The sequence below is a fragment of the Mercenaria mercenaria genome, unplaced genomic scaffold (genome assembly GCF_021730395.1).
Source record: "Mercenaria mercenaria strain notata unplaced genomic scaffold, MADL_Memer_1 contig_1600, whole genome shotgun sequence".
Lineage (NCBI taxonomy): Eukaryota > Metazoa > Mollusca > Bivalvia > Venerida > Veneridae > Mercenaria > Mercenaria mercenaria.
This window is the reverse complement of record NW_026459589.1, coordinates 12,629-28,740: the sequence shown is the minus strand read 5'-3', so window position 1 is coordinate 28,740 and position 16,112 is coordinate 12,629. Positions and strand designations below refer to the sequence as shown.

The 16,112-nt window shown below is 35.3% G+C and overlaps 1 long non-coding RNA gene across 1 annotated transcript in view; it reads left to right on the top strand.

The window, feature by feature from the left end:
* The first annotated feature begins 166 nt into the window (after window positions 1-166).
* LOC128551733 (uncharacterized) overlaps window positions 167-16,112 on the top strand; it is a 27,975-nt gene continuing 12,029 nt past the window's right edge. The window contains exon 1 of the long non-coding RNA XR_008368873.1: window positions 167-304. This is a non-coding gene — a long non-coding RNA (uncharacterized LOC128551733). The remainder of the gene's footprint in view (window positions 305-16,112) is intronic.

Here is a 16,112-nt window from a genome sequence, read left to right as displayed (position 1 = left end):
TCCCCAGACAGTCGCCTCCCAGTCATAGTCAGTTATTGACTGTTGGGAGTAACATGTAGATGTAGATGTAGAAATTTCTGCTGATGGTCAAAGTGACTGCTAAGGTAAGACATGCCCGTATAATGATACAAAGCCGCTAGTTAAACCGACATAAACAACCGACGCATGCGCAGAAAAGGAATGTTCGAAATTTGGAAAGGAAAATTTGTATAGGAGAACAAATTAGCGAAAATAAGTCATTCCACGTGATGACAGTCACTATCAGCGGTCTAAATCAAAAGGGAATAATGAAAACTTACTTCAGGTATAACTAATCTCGAGGCCTGACGGTTCGTAGCGAGGTGGTTAAAGCCTTAAGGTAGACAAGCTTACTGTCGCTGAGTGGCTGCTTTTTAACAGGCTGGTAACATTGCCCGATCGGGCTTATGATACAAAAAGTAATATTTCTTGAAAAATAATGAAGATATTTCTTTCAAACTTGGTCCATTTATTAAGCATAACAAATGATACAAATTAGAATAAAAATAACTTGGTTGCCTTCAGTTTTGGTAGAATTATTTCCCCTTTTCAGATTTTTATGAAGCATAATCTTTGAAGTCCAAAAAAACAATGTTCTAATGCAAAGATTAAAACAAAAAAGGGTTAAATGGCTTTCTAATGCTCTAAATTATTGCGCTAGTACATGAATGTATACATTTTACTCTGCTTTCACTTACAACATTATAGAGAAATGTTAGTTCTAAAAAAATTGCTCATACATCTGCACTAGAAACAAAGTATTTACCCTAAATATATAGAATAAAGCTATTGGCGCACAAGTTTGGAGCAATAGAAAGCCATTGAATCCTTTTCTGTTTTAAACATTGCATTAAAACATAATTTTTTTGGACTTCAAAAATTATGCATCATAAAAATCTGAAAAAGGGAAGTAATTCTAACTAAACTGAAGGCAACAAAGTTATTTCTATCTTGATAAACATTATATGTAATGCTTAATAAATGGACCAAGTTTGAAAGAAATATCTTTATTATTTGTCAAGAAATATTACTTTTTGTGTTGTAAGCCCGATCGGGCAATGTTACCAGCCTGTTTAATTTCTGACGTTACAGTTTGACCGTCACAATATAAAACAAACTGTATACGTCGGATTAGTTCGACTAAGCCTAAAGGTTGCTGCACTGTCACTAAATTTAGAACCGCAAATTTAGCTTTGAGTGGCATGAATTTAAGAATTCAATGCCAAGAGCAAGACTTGAACCAACATCACTAAGAGGAAAGTGCTTCAAGTTGAATTAAAATTCAAGTCAAGGCAGCAACCCACTGGCACTAGAACCGCAAATTTAGCTTTGAATGGCCTATTTTCATAAATATGTGCATTATTTTTCAATTTATAAAGAAGGAAGTGGCTATTCTTACGGTCCAGTAGGAATAGCCTCGCAGGCTATTCTTACGGCTCTCCCGTAAGAAATTAGTGAAAAGCCCGCAGGTGTCTATTCCTACGGCTTTCCCGTATGAATTATGAAAAGTCTGCAGGTGGTCATTGATTTCCCCTATTATAACACATTTTTGTTACATTTATTGCTTCCATTTGTTACATAAACAAACGTTTTTAAAACAACAGATTTATTGTACACATGTAAGTGTAAATTATTTTTTACTGAAATTTGTCTTCTAAATAAAGGGAAAAACGATTGTTGGTTGTACAGATATAGATGTAAATACATACGTTATTGATATTCATTATTGAAACACTTAAAATATTGACAAAGTGTTTCCAAGGGTTATTAATAAAACCCGGCCCGGCCATATATTATAACAACAGAAATAGCCGAATCCTATTGTACGGAAACCGCCGGAAACTTACGGACGGCTAATATAATTACGAATGATATCGTGTCGATATCATCTTACATTCTGATATATTTAAAACATAAAGGCATTTGATTTTATTTATATTTGTAGCTGTTTAATCACGTTTTCTTGTAAACCAAACGGGCAATATTTCTAATTTACCTGGCACTTATTAAGATCACATATTCATACAGTCATGTGATCTCCCGCGCGGGAGGGTCAAAATCCCGATTTTTACACCATGCCTCCCGTCTCCCGACCAAAACCATATTTCTCCCGCTTTTCAAAAAAAAAAAAATCAGTATTATGATGGGGTTGATAATTACCGAGGAGTGCCAAACATGTTTACACAGTAAATCAAAGTGTCACCGACTGTTGTGTATTATACATGTTTGACACACATGTAGCTGGAGGAAAGAGTTGTTTTTCACAGGTGAATTATTAATTGTTTGTTTTGATAAGGGATTTGACAAGCAGGGCCTTTTCCACCTGTCTTAACGGGGCCAAATATCGGCCCATTCTCAATTCCAATTAGGCTGCATTTTTTACCAGTTTGAAGCTAAAAACTCCGTCATAAGAAACAATTCCCAACTGAAATGAATTATGATTATTCAAAGAAAAGTTTTGTTCGATAATAAAATCACATAAATAATTGTTGGAAAAACCAACCCATTATTATTTTTAGAACAGGAGTGTTATATCCCCTTACGCAGTTACGCCATTTTCTTCCAATGTTTACCAAATTAATTTGCTACTAAAATCGGACTTATTTCATTGAAATTGGATGAAAACACGGAGCCGAAAACACACACCATTTATTTGATAACATCAATCTACATTATTTTGGTAAGGGTAAATACATGTTGATGCATTTCTGTTTTCTATTTTTCGTGTCAAAATCATCAGTATTTTTATACGAAAGTGGGTGGGGTAAGGAATTTACATAATTTATGAGTTGTGTTCAGACCAATTTAGAGCTTTGTTGTTTTTTTTCCTAGTCCTCGAGTAGAATAATGTTAATGCATGTTCACCACCATTTCAGTACAAATTTAATCTGTTCAGAAAATTTATAGTTAGAACAAGAGGGAGCTTATCTCAGTGATTGACTCTTTGCCAGTAAAACTTAAAGGGGCAATTATAGCTTTGCCAGTAAAAGGGGATAATAGTCAATAGCTTTGAAAGTAACAGAGATATTACACATTATATAAAACTTTAACAAAAAAACGTAAGTTAAAAAGTGGCATAACTCTGTCAAAATTCAAATCAAGTGTTATGAGGATTGTTTCTTCAGGTGTAGACTTATATACATTATTGTGTGGCCAAAAATGTTGGATTTTATCTCTTAAGTTATGTGTCCGCGCGCTTAATTTATGTCGATAAAAAACCTCCAGTTTTGAGACCCAAACACCAGCTGAAAAATGGCAAACCTCCAGTTTTGGGATTCTGAACTTATCACATGTATGACATATTTCACCTGCTTTAAAATTGTAGGACCGCTTTTATTTATATTTTTCTTTTTCCCTTCGATCGCTAGTTTGTGAAGGTGGGGATTATCGTCTAAAATATATAATCTACGATGCATATAATCTTAAAATGAGCATTTTATGTGGTTTTAAGGGCAGTGCATGCAAGCTGCATGCCTTCAAAGTTTCAGATTGATACGGTCCCGGACTTTCAGATTCACTAATCTTCATAATCGTCGCACTTTTCACATCAATTTGGAATAATACAAAATTTTAAGACACTGTTTCCAAAGAAGGTATAGCGGATGAGACGAAAGTAGTAAGTACTTTTAATATTAGTATTACAAATTCACCGAGTCCAATGGTTACATTGACTGAAAACTGGATCCGAAGTAACGCATGATTTAGGATGAAATGGAGCATTTTTGGTAAGAATTTTTTTTTTCAGTTATTTAGAAATTATTGTCAGAGACGGCATATAGCGCAAGATGTGCTCTGAAAATTATGGAATACTCGTTGCTATTTGTTTTTTCTGGCAAATCTAAGCACTTTTCTCAATTACTCCGGAAAACCAGAATGCCAGAAAAGCAGGTAAACAATGCCATAACTCAGAAAGAGCGTTATTTCCAGTACGTTCTCTGAACATCATACAATATTACTTATTTCGTGTTGTCCCTGATACATTCTCGAAACACGTTGGTGCTGCAAAAGATTAATTAAATGTTTTGAAAGGCCAATATGAGGCGATTCATGACTGAACGGATCAGTAACGGATGAGCCAATGGATCAGCGACTGCAAAATGAAGTAACGCAAGAGCTTCGGATTTCACTTAGACTGTGTTCGTTTTCATAAATTTCTAAGGGAAACGTACCATAATTTATTTAATTCATCTTTCAGAAACAGCAATAAGTATTTTTTCCTGATACCGTTCTAGTATAAACAGTAATTTCTCGTTGTTTTTTTTTGTAGTGAATCATTTTTCTGGAACCTCGTGAAATATTATTTCTTTAAAGACAGTAATTCGGTAGCACCGTGGACAAATTGTTTTAGACATAAAAAACATGCATGTACTAAATCCTGTTGACTACATTTTCTACATAAAGTAAAAAAAAATGTACAGATCGCTCTTCTTCTTCTTCCGTTAATATGCAGGGCCCACTCTGGAGCATCGTCGCATATGAAAACTATGTACTAGGTCGTTCTGATGAGTGAACAGTGAAAGATAAAAGTGATAAAAGATGATAAAAACCCTGTATGGCTCTATTTGCGGTGGACGACAAGCCCGACCTTAAGGCGTCCAAGGTTTGGGCTGTGGCGACTTGCTCCGGCAGCTGGTTCCACAGACGAATGCCAGCTGGGAAGAAGGAGTGTTGGTATCCTGCTGTCCGGCAGAATGGTAGCATATTTCATTGTTCGGCCACGGATTGTAAGTGCCGATGGGTGAAGGTACTGTCCACCAGGGATGTCTATGAGGCCATGGATGATCCTGTACATCATCACCAGTCTGTTACTGGTTCTTCTCTGCTGCTCTACCTGTGTTTCAAATTATAAGCACGATTTTTTAGAGATTTTTCCCCGAGATCAAAATTAAAATGCTGTTCAAAGCTACTTTCTTCTCTACAATGTAGATTTATTTCTTAATCCAATTTAATGCGTTTCTACCAAAATGTCAAAACATTCGCACTGAACACGGACGTACACCTTTAAGAATTCCCTCAAGTAAGAACTGGTCCGACTTTTCTTAGATGGTTCTCATCCTTGTGATTTTACCTCCTTTAGACTAGTATGTAATTTTTCCTTTTCAGACTAAAGTAAGGCAAAAGCTTTTGGGTCCTGGATGACAATCACAGACTTTTCGCTACGAACTTTATTCAGTAGTACTGTTGTAAAATCGACAGTCAAAACTGAAGAATTACGGGATAAGCAATTCTTTAGCAGAAATAATTCATTTTTTCTAAAACATAAATTAATATCATACCACTGCTTTGCAAGTTATTCTCTCAAATATCACGGCCTGTAAACACTTTTTAGAGGTGAATTGAAAAAGACTTAATGGTACCTCCGTGGCAGGGTTATAATTACAGGAACTATAGGTGTTCTAAATGTAAGCAAAGAAATAGGATGCGTCGTTGCATTATCTTTTCATTATTGTGGCTTCCTGCTACACATGCTGTTAAACTTGCTGAACAAAATCAAACCTAAAGGGACATATGAATAGACACAAAGACAAAATTCTCCAGTGTAGCAGACGTAATAAATCATATTGTGATGGTGAGCTGATGTAAAGCTTCATGGAACACGGGATCCAATGGTATGTCCACAGCGTGCAACGCTTTTTATTTCAACTAGTATAACTGTATACCTTAAGAATTAGTATTGATTTCAAGTTCTTAGATAAATTTGAGCCATCCTGTTTGTTCATCTATTCAATTTCCATATACTTCCAATTTAGTAGCAACATAATTATTATGCGGCGATTTGCACTACATTAAAAATAATTCAAGTCCAGTGTAGTTTATCTGTTTTAATTTAATAAAGTTCCAATATTTTAACACAACAGAAATTTATCTGGTTCACCAGAAATGTGTTGGAACACCTAACACAAATTTAAACGCTAAAGTCCATGTGGAACACCACAAATAAAAATAGTAAAGTTAATCTTTATGAAGGAACACCTTCTACAGTTCTACTTTGTCATCTAAAAGTAAAGTGCAAGGATATGCTATTTAAGATTAAAAGAAACATTATGTTAAAATATATGAAGGATTCTCATTGGTTATGTGATATGACATGTGACATAAGTCTTAAGTAATTACTTAGTTATTACAACACAATATTTGGCAGGATTAAGCAGAGAAACAGGAAAAACAACACAAAGCATTTTTACAAGCTGACAGCTTGGCTTCCTGGCTTAACAATGAGAGACCTTAACATAATCTGACACTTAAATAATTTTCTTATTAAAAGAAAATGAAAATTTCCAATGATTGAAATAAACATAAGAATTTACAAAAACTAATTATTAAATCAACTTTAACTTTAAAAGACAAACATTTTTGGTACTAAACATGTAGGTATTCTGAAAATATTAAATATTATTTGAAATTTTATAGAAAATGCAGTGTAGAAGAAAATTGACAAATATTTGCTTCATAATATAATTATGGTGACATGACTATTATCAGAGTGGAGCATTAAACATCTTTTTGATCATGTTGTTCTTTGTGTTTCCATTTCTTATCACTGTTTTGATAGATAAATACAATGAATAAAGGTACGTTTCCCTTGAATATTGATGAAAACGAACACAGGAGAAAACTTCGAAGCTCCTTTGTTACTGTATTTTGCAGTCACTGATCCTGTGTCTCATGCGTTACTGACTGGCACGGTCACGAATCGCCGAAGAAATTACTGAAATAATGCTTTTTCTGAGTTGCGGCATTGTTTACCTGCTTTTTTCGTATGGTAATCCAAAATAATTGAAAAAATTGCTTAGATTTGCTAGAAGATGAATCGCAACGAGTATTTCATAATACATGGAGCACATCTTGCGCTAAATGCCATCCTTGACAATGATTTTCAAATAACAGAAAAATATAATTTTCTTACCGAAAATCCATTTGATCCGAGATCATGTGTTACTGATCCGGCTTTTCATGGTAACGATTTGACTCGGTGAAATTTGTACCTGTATGAGTCTGAGTATTCATAATGAAGCACTAAATGTTGTGTTGAGATACATTTTTTTCGGTGTTTTATAATTCTTTTACTTTATATGTTTGTTTGCTTTTAAATCACTGTCAATCGCATGTACTTAATATGTCATGTCCCACCCATTACATCTTCGAAAAGGTTGTTGAAAACATGCTTTTAACTCCGGAACTATGTGTTGCAGCCGTTTTACAGATGGATGAGACTATTTCAAAATTCAAATGATCTTCAGTTATTATAAAATTATAAACAAACTCATTCATTATTTCGTCCATCGTTGAAATAAAAGGACCCTCTTTCACCGTAGGAAAATAAAATAAATATCCATTTCAGATTAATCAACTGTTTTTACGGTATTCCTTGAAATTACTTTCCGAAATCAGTTTTCTGCTGCTGATTCTCAATGAATTTGTTGACATTGCTCGACAATCAAACATAATAATATATTTTTTATGTGTAGTCTACAGGAACGATTGGCACATACTTCTTATGTCGAGAAAAAAACTTTCATAGGGTTCCTTTGTGTGCGTTTTTTTTTTTTCGTTTTTTTTTTTCGTGGTCGAGTGGTCTGTGTTCCTGACTTGCAATCACTAACCCTTCACTGGGAGTCACGGGTTGAGCCTTGCTACAAAACAAATCGGTTTATGTTAGAAAGGTTACAGTTTCTTACGGAAGATCCGAGCTTAGTTCTTCAGTTTCAACGGTTTGGTAAACTGAAAGGAGAACTAGCTGTTTCATCATAAAAATCGTAAATCGTTAAATACGATTTTCCCCAGATTCCGAAGATATTAGTTTGAGTCCAGCTAGCTACAGCGCTCAATGAAGTGAGAAAGTTGTCAATTTCTTACAGAGAGCCTGTGTCGACAGGTTGTGTAAGCAGACCGCATTGACATATTTTTTAGGTGTTGAGAAACGGCGTAAGCACAACACAAGTTTAATGATTATCCAATGCATAAGTACAACAATTTCCTTTCCGTACACTTTTTATGCCCCCGAAGGGAGGCATATTAGTTTTCAACTGTCCGTTCGTTAGTTAGTTAGTTAGTTCGTTCGTCACAACGTTAACATTTTGCATGAAGGCACTTTACTCGCGAACCACTGCACCCAGGACCTTCAAACTTCACATGCTGACAGTACTTATTGAGTATATCACCCCTAATGACTTTGGGGTCACCAGGTCAAAGGTCAAGGTCACAGGGGCCAACGTTAACTTTTTGCATGAAGGTCTTTTACTTATGAACCACTGCACCCAGGACCTTCAAACTTCACATGCTGATAGTACTTATTGAGTACACCGCCCCTACTGACTTTGGGGTCACCAGGTCAAAGGTCAAGGTCACAAGGGCCAATGTTAACTTTTTGCCTGAAGGCACTTTACTCGCGAACCACTGCACCCAGGACCTTCAAACTTCACAGGCTGATAGTACTTATTGAGTACACCACCCCTACTGACTTTGAGGTCACCAGGTCAAAGGTCAAGGTCACAGGGGCCAACGTCAACTTTTTGAATGAAGGCACTTTACTTGCGAACCACTTCACCCAGGACCTTCAAACTTTACTTGCTGATAGTACTTTATGAGTACACCACTCCTACTGACTTTGGGGTCACCAGGTCAAAGGTCAGGGTCACGGGCCAACGTTAACTTTTTGCATGAAGGCACTTTACATGCGAACCACTTCACCCAGGACCTTCAAACTTCACATGCTGATAGTACTTATTGAGTACACCACCCCTTCTGACTTTGGGGTCACCAGGTCAAAGGTCAAGGTGCTGCAGGGGCATTTGTCACCATTAGTGACAGCTCTTGTTACTTCATGTTGTTTTGACTGTGCATATTTCGACCAAATTTAAAGTCAGAATTAGCCGGGAATGATTATTTCTTTGTTTTGTTGTTTTACGCCCGTTTTCGTCAATATTTTTTTCTACATTATGAGCACTAAACTCTTTTTCTACAATAACTTACAACTGTCCCAATGAATATTATTAGTCACGGATAGTGTGACCAAACCTATAATCGCTCGATTGTCGGCGAACGCTCCAACCCTTGTGTCATTCAGTCCGACACGGAGAGGGGAGGAGGGGTGGGGGATGGGTAGGGGATCAGGAAAGAGACTATTTACTCAGAGTTAGTTGTATTGAAGTTTCAAAACTGGAATTATTTTAAAACCTGAAATGCACACGTTTGTTAACAATGGTTCAAAATGTTCATTTTCAAAGGATGGAAGTTAACAAGTGTGAATTAATAATTGTATATACCGATGTTGAAATAGCTTGTAGCTCGACCCAATCAAATCTTTTTGTTTTAAATTTTGTGTTAAAAGATATGCTTGTATTGTTTAATATATGAATGAAAGAACGAGCAAATATGATTTAAGGTATTAGTTCACTAATAGAGAACCTCCTTTTTGAAGAGTATTCAATTCCTGCAATAAACTTACTTTTACTGCAATTCTTAGGGGGGCGTAGGTTCAAGCCCTACTGGGACCAAATTTTTTTCCCTTATTTTCCTTTTTTACTAGTAAGTTTTTACTTCTTTCAAGACTTATTATTGATTTTTTGTACAAAAATGGAAAAAATGAATCTTATAAGCGATTTCTTGGTGTTCAAAGACAATTTACTACTTAAACAGAAGGGGTAGAGTTACACATCTTTAAAAATATTGAGTTACGCACGGTGAAAGTTCTCTATTTTGCTTTCACTCTTAGATTATATATTGTTGAAGAAATTTAGGTAGGTTTAACGTCTTCCCTAAGGTTATTTTTAAATGGAGTAAGCAAAATTCGAAACAGAAACACATCATTCGACCTTATTTTTTCAATGTTGAAGTATGAATTCTGTCTTGTTAAATCTGTTTACTTGAGGCAACATAAAAAAATGATATTGACATTTTTATTTTGTGTTTTATAATCGTTTACCAATAGCTTGATGTTTCTTCCACTGAAATTATTGGTAAAATGAGTTCTCTGCAAACGTTTTGGATAGTGGCTATCACTTTGAAATTTGTCTCTACTTGAGCTTGAGGAGATACCATAAATTATTCAAAATTTATAAAAAAAACGGCACGATAAAAGTTGTTTAAAATTTGCAAAATAATGCAAAACACGGTTACCTTTCAGAATATACCAAGCAAAGACCATTTTGTAAACATTACTATTAGTGACCTAATACCTTAAAGTTAAAACATGAAGTTAGCAGTTAATTGTTGAAACGCGAAAGTTAATTGCTGTCGCTACCTCCTCGTTTATTCATGATAATTATTTACCGTTTTTATAGCGCTGTTTTAAAATAGATTGAGCGGTCATATTTATGGGGACCCGGGTTCTAAATTTTGGGTAAAAGTTTGGAAACGGTACCGATCTTTCATTAGCTCATCTGATTTTTTGAAAAAAAATGATGAGTTATTGTCATCACTTGAGCGGTTGTCGGCGTCGGCGTTGCCTGGTTAAGTTTTATGTTTAGGTCAGCTTTTCTCCTAAACTATCAAAGCTATTGCTTTAAAACTTCCAACACTTGTTCACCATCATAAGCTGACCCTGTATAGCAAGAAACATAACTCCATCTTGCTTTTTGCAAGATTTATGGCCCCTTTTGTACTTAGAAAAATATCAGATTTCTTGGTTAAGTTTTATGTTTAGGTCAACTTTTCTCCTAAACTATCAAAGCTATTGCTTTGAAACTTGGAATACTTGTTCACCATCATAAGCAGACCCTGTACATCAAGAAACATAACTCCATCTTGCTTTTTGCAAGATTTATTGCCCCTTTTGGACTTAGAAAATCAGTTTTCTTGGTTAAGTTTTATGTTTAGGTCAGCTTTTATCCTAAACTATCAAAGCTATTGCTTTAAAACTTTCAACACTTGTTCACCATCATAAGTTGACCCTGTACAGCAAGAAACATAACTCCATCCTGCTTTTTGCAAGATTTATGGCCCCTTTTGGACTTAGAAAATATCAGATTTCTTGGTTAAGTTTTATGTTTAGGTCAACTTTTTCTCTTAAACTATCAAAGCTATTGCTTTGAAACTTGCAACACTTGTTGACCATCATAAGCTGACCCTGTACAGCAAGCAACATAACTCCATCCTGCTTTTTGCAATAATTATTGCCCCTTTTGGACTTAGAAAATCATTTTCTTGGTTGTGTATTATGTTTAAGTCAACTTTTCTCATAAACTATCAAAGCTATTGCTTTAAAACTTGCAACAGTTTTTCACCATCATAACCGGACACTGAACATCAAGAAACATAACTCTATCCTGCTTTTTGCAAGAATGATGGCCCTTTTTAGACTTAGAAAATCATGGGTAGGACAATATTTCTATTACACAAAAAAAATCAGATGAGCGTCAGCACCCGCAAGGCGGTGCTCTTGTTTTGTACTTCAGTTCATTCATTTCTATAACATAATGTAATTCCGGTGGTCCTCACCAAACATATATCGCCCGATTTTGCTTCAAGCTAAAAAAAGTCGAAATGACATCGATTTAGCAGCTATATCCAGCAGGTATGTTATTCACGTTATTCAAATTTAAATTGTGTACACATACAGTTGTAGAATTTATTCATTCATAAATTGCTCATTATATGTACAGAAGTTAGGTTGACATTTTATACATTAGTCGATTAGATAATGAAAAACAAAAAGCTCCTGAGCCTCATCTTTCTGAAATGACGCAGATATCAGGGTAAAATAATACGCATAATTTTATTTATTCTGGTTATAATTATGTCTCCCACCACACAGTGGTGTGGGAGACATATTGATTTACTCCAGTCTGTCTGTCTGTCTGTTTGTGTGTCTGTCACAAAGCTTGTCCGCACTCTTAAGTCGAACATTTCTCATCCGATTTTCACCAAACTTGAGCAAAATGTGTTTGACCATAAGACCTCGGCCAAGTTCGATAACTAGCCAAATTGGTCCAGGCATCTTGGAGTTATGGCCCTTAAATTACCAAATTTACTCATGTCCGCACTCTTAATCGAACATTTCTCATCCGATCTTCACCAAACTTGAACAAAATGTGTATGACTATGAGACCTCGGCCAAGTTCGATAACTAGCCAAATCGGTCCAGGCATTTTGGAGTTACGGCCCTTGAATTATCGAAAAATCGGCCTTTTTACTCTTGTCCGCACTCTAAGTCGAACATTTCTCATCCGATCTTCACCAAACTTGAACAAAATGTGTTTGACCATGAGACCTCGGCCAAGTTTTATAACTAGCCAAATCGGTCCAGGCATTTTAGAATTACGGCCCTTGAATTACCGAAAAAATCTGTCTGTTTACTCTTGTCCGCTCTCTAAGTCGAACATTTCTCATCCGATCTTCACCAAACTTGAACAAAACTTGAACAAAATGTGTTTGGCCATAAGACCTTACCCAAGTTCGATAACTAGCCAAATACGCCCAGGCACTTTTCATTGATGGCCCTTGAATTACTGATTGGATCCACTCATCCAGACCATCTAATTGGATCCACTCGTCTAAAACATCTAGAGAAACTAACATTTTTCATCATCTAAGGGGCAGTTGTGGGAGACATGCGCTTTTCTCAAAAGCATCTCTAGTATAATTTGTTTTCGGTAAAACTAAACCGTTGACGGATATCTTCTAGGTGTAATTAAAATATATATATAAAAGAAATTAGGTTGTGGAATGTCTTAGAGGTGAAATAATTACCGGAAGAACGTGAAAAGGTCGGAGCCTGGTTTTTGCGTCTTGATACGACTTGTCTACTAAATACACTACTATTTCTGTTTAAAGTATGCACAGTAAATCACCAACAAGCGGTCCTTTTTTTGCTTAAATCAATGAAAGTATTACATGTGTCGGTGGTAGTGTGATCAGTTTAGGTATTACTCAATGGAAGAATGTAGGAGGAGATCCCCGCCTTCGTCGCAGTCCCGGGAGCCTCTCCAGTGGAACTTTTAGAGCAAACAAATAGAAAAGATAACTTTTCTAACCAAAACTATGCTTCTTCAGTTTATAACAAATATATATGTTGATGAGCGTAACAAATCGGGACCGGGGAGAGGGCTGGGACTGGCATTTTGGAAGGACTTGGACTAGGTTGTGTCATCAGGACGAAAATAGCATCACAAATTAAGCAACTTGAGTTCTCATTCCTTATATTTTGCATGTTTAATAAATAAAGCTTACCTCTAACATTGCCCCATAAATGAGGCCCGATATGACAATACCAATTAGTAGTTTAAATAATAGGATGTTTTCGGAACAGCATGATTACTTAATGACACGTTGATTGTCGAGCTACATTGTATGTAATTTAATCACCTAAAATATCTCGTTATTACATACGTTATGAACATCAATATTAAATACTTTTCTAGTAAAGTAAGATAGGCATTTGCATTGATTAAGATGACACTATAACCATCCGTAATCATATTAGCCTTCCGTCCGGATGTTTTCGGTGGTTTCCGTACAATCGGAATCGGCTATTTCCGTAGTTTGGGCCGGGCCGGGCCGGGCCAGGTTTTATTAATAACCGTTTTCAAGTAAACCAGTTAGAGAATTATTGATCTATGTTTCGTGTATATACATGCAAAGTTTTCACAACAGTACATAATCTCTTTAATACCACTCTAAACATGTTTATCACACACAGGGTTGTTAATAATTACTTGCAAAAGTAATGCATTAAATTAGCATTATTTGGAAAAAGATGGCATTAAATTAGCATTAGCATTACTCATTTTTATCAAAATAATGCATTAAATTAGCATTACATAGGGTGCATTAGCATTAGCATTACCATTACTTTTTGAGAATCATTGCATGTTATTATCACATATTACACTGTTTGTTTTTCATGAACTCATTTTAGTTTACCTAGGTCATCTACATGAATAGTTAAATACATGTATGACTTCCTTGTATTATATCTGATTTTTTTCTTTTACCATTACTTTATTAAAAAACAAAACAAAACAAAACACCTTATGTTGAAGTACAGCATGCATAAGGATTTAAATTGTTAGAGAAAGTCAAGTACCTGTTTAATGGCTCCCTAACAGCCTAATTTAACATGACCTGTAAAAGCTAGCTGCCTTAAGGTCTTAAACATCACTATCAGTGGCATAGTGTTAATTGATAAAAAGGTGTCAAAAGATAATAGATTCTGTTTGAACTTTTGGGAGACTATGTCACACTTCTATGGCTATTATAAATATGCAATTTGGAGTTGTCCCAGGTTTTAAATGTATTTTTCAAAATCTTTCAGGTGTACATTGAACAAAAGGCAATTATACCATTAGACAGTTATCAAAATCAAACAACAATCTATTAGAGAACTGCTATAACCTGTGTAAATAACAGCATACATGTGTATTATCTTTTTTCCAGTGATACAGAAAATAATGCCTAAGTAATGCTAAGCATTAGCATTAGCATTACTTACTTTGGCATTAAATTAGCATTATTTTCAATGCTAAAATTGTGGCATTAATCATTACTTGGCATTATTTGAAAAACATAATGCATTATTAATGCATTAGCATTAGCATTAGCATTACTACAACCCTGATCACACATCAGCTTGACATAACAAGATTCAAGATAATTTATTTAGGCAAAAAGATACAGTATGTTCATTGCCTAACATGGAATATAACATTGTAATATGACAATCAGACCTGACATTTTATTTGTAAAACAATGACCAAATGTGTTGTCATTTCTGAAATCGTTTGAAAATATATAACAGTTGAATGACTTCAGTACAATGTACAGTCAGGGGTGTAACTGTTTTAAGTTATGAAACCTATTTCAGTTACATTTTCAAGCATTTTATAACCTGTATTAGTTATACTCTTTTAGTCTGATCATGACCTGATGAGCATAATGGGATGTTAAGAGTTTTATAGCTTTAAAACCATTTGCATAAGACTTTATCAGCCTTGCGTAAAAAAAATTAACTGCACGGCTGGAAAGATAAAGGCCAAGTATTCAGGAAATGATTGCATTAGTCACATTCAAAATGAGGAATTGACACAGGAGGGCTTTGTAATATTTTATGATGACTGAAACAAGTTATGAAAGTAAACGCAATAACTTAAATGGGTTATAAACTGTGATAACTTGAAACAGTTACACCCCTGACTGATGTATTGTAATACAAAACTGCCATACATGTAGGAATAGACACCTGCGGGCTCTTCACTATTCTTACAGGAGAGCCGTAAGAATAGCCTGCGAGGCTATTCCTACGGGACCGTAAGAATAGCCACTTCCTTTCTGTTTTGTTAAGTTTTCTTGTTAAGTTAAAAATTTCTGTTTTGTTACGTTTCCTTTCCTTAAGTTTTGTTTTTACAAAAAAGTTATTTGTTTTATACAGACGAGTCATTAACTCTTATCCTGCATTACAGCAACAATTTCTAACCAGTGCAAATCATTACTATATAACCAGCAACAACATGTCCGATACTGTTAAGTTTTAGACTCTAAATTTTAAATTAATCTTTCCGGGGAAAATAGTACTGTACAGATTCTGAATGATAGACAGATTTGATAAGCTGAAGTAAGGTAAGGGCTCATGTTGCTTCCAACAATTCCAGAAATAAACTTAAGTATAAAACGTATTTCAATATTGTTTGCTTACTGTTACCATCTTTTAAGCACCAAAGGCTCAAAGTGAGCTTTTGTGATTGTTTTGTCCGTCGTGTGTCCCTCCACAATTTCTAAACACAGTCTTCTTCAGAACTACTGTCCTCATTTATACAAAACTTCACAGAGGCCCCTTTCAACATTGCCAAAAAATTTAAAATACAGATTCCTGCCCATATATTGTAACGATTACTGAATGCATAAAGGGAACCTAGCTTTTCACCAAAGGCGATTTATTGTGCCTATATTACTTCCCTTTATGCATTCAGTAATCATTACAATATAACTTATGCTTCAGTTAAATCACACCGACCATTTTTAGCTCACCTGTCACAAAGTGACAAGGTGAGCTTTTGTGATCGCGCGGTGTCCGTCGTCCGTGCGTGCGTCCGTAAACTTTTCCTTGTGACATCTCTACAGGTCACATTTTTCATGGGATCTTTATGAAAATGGGTCAG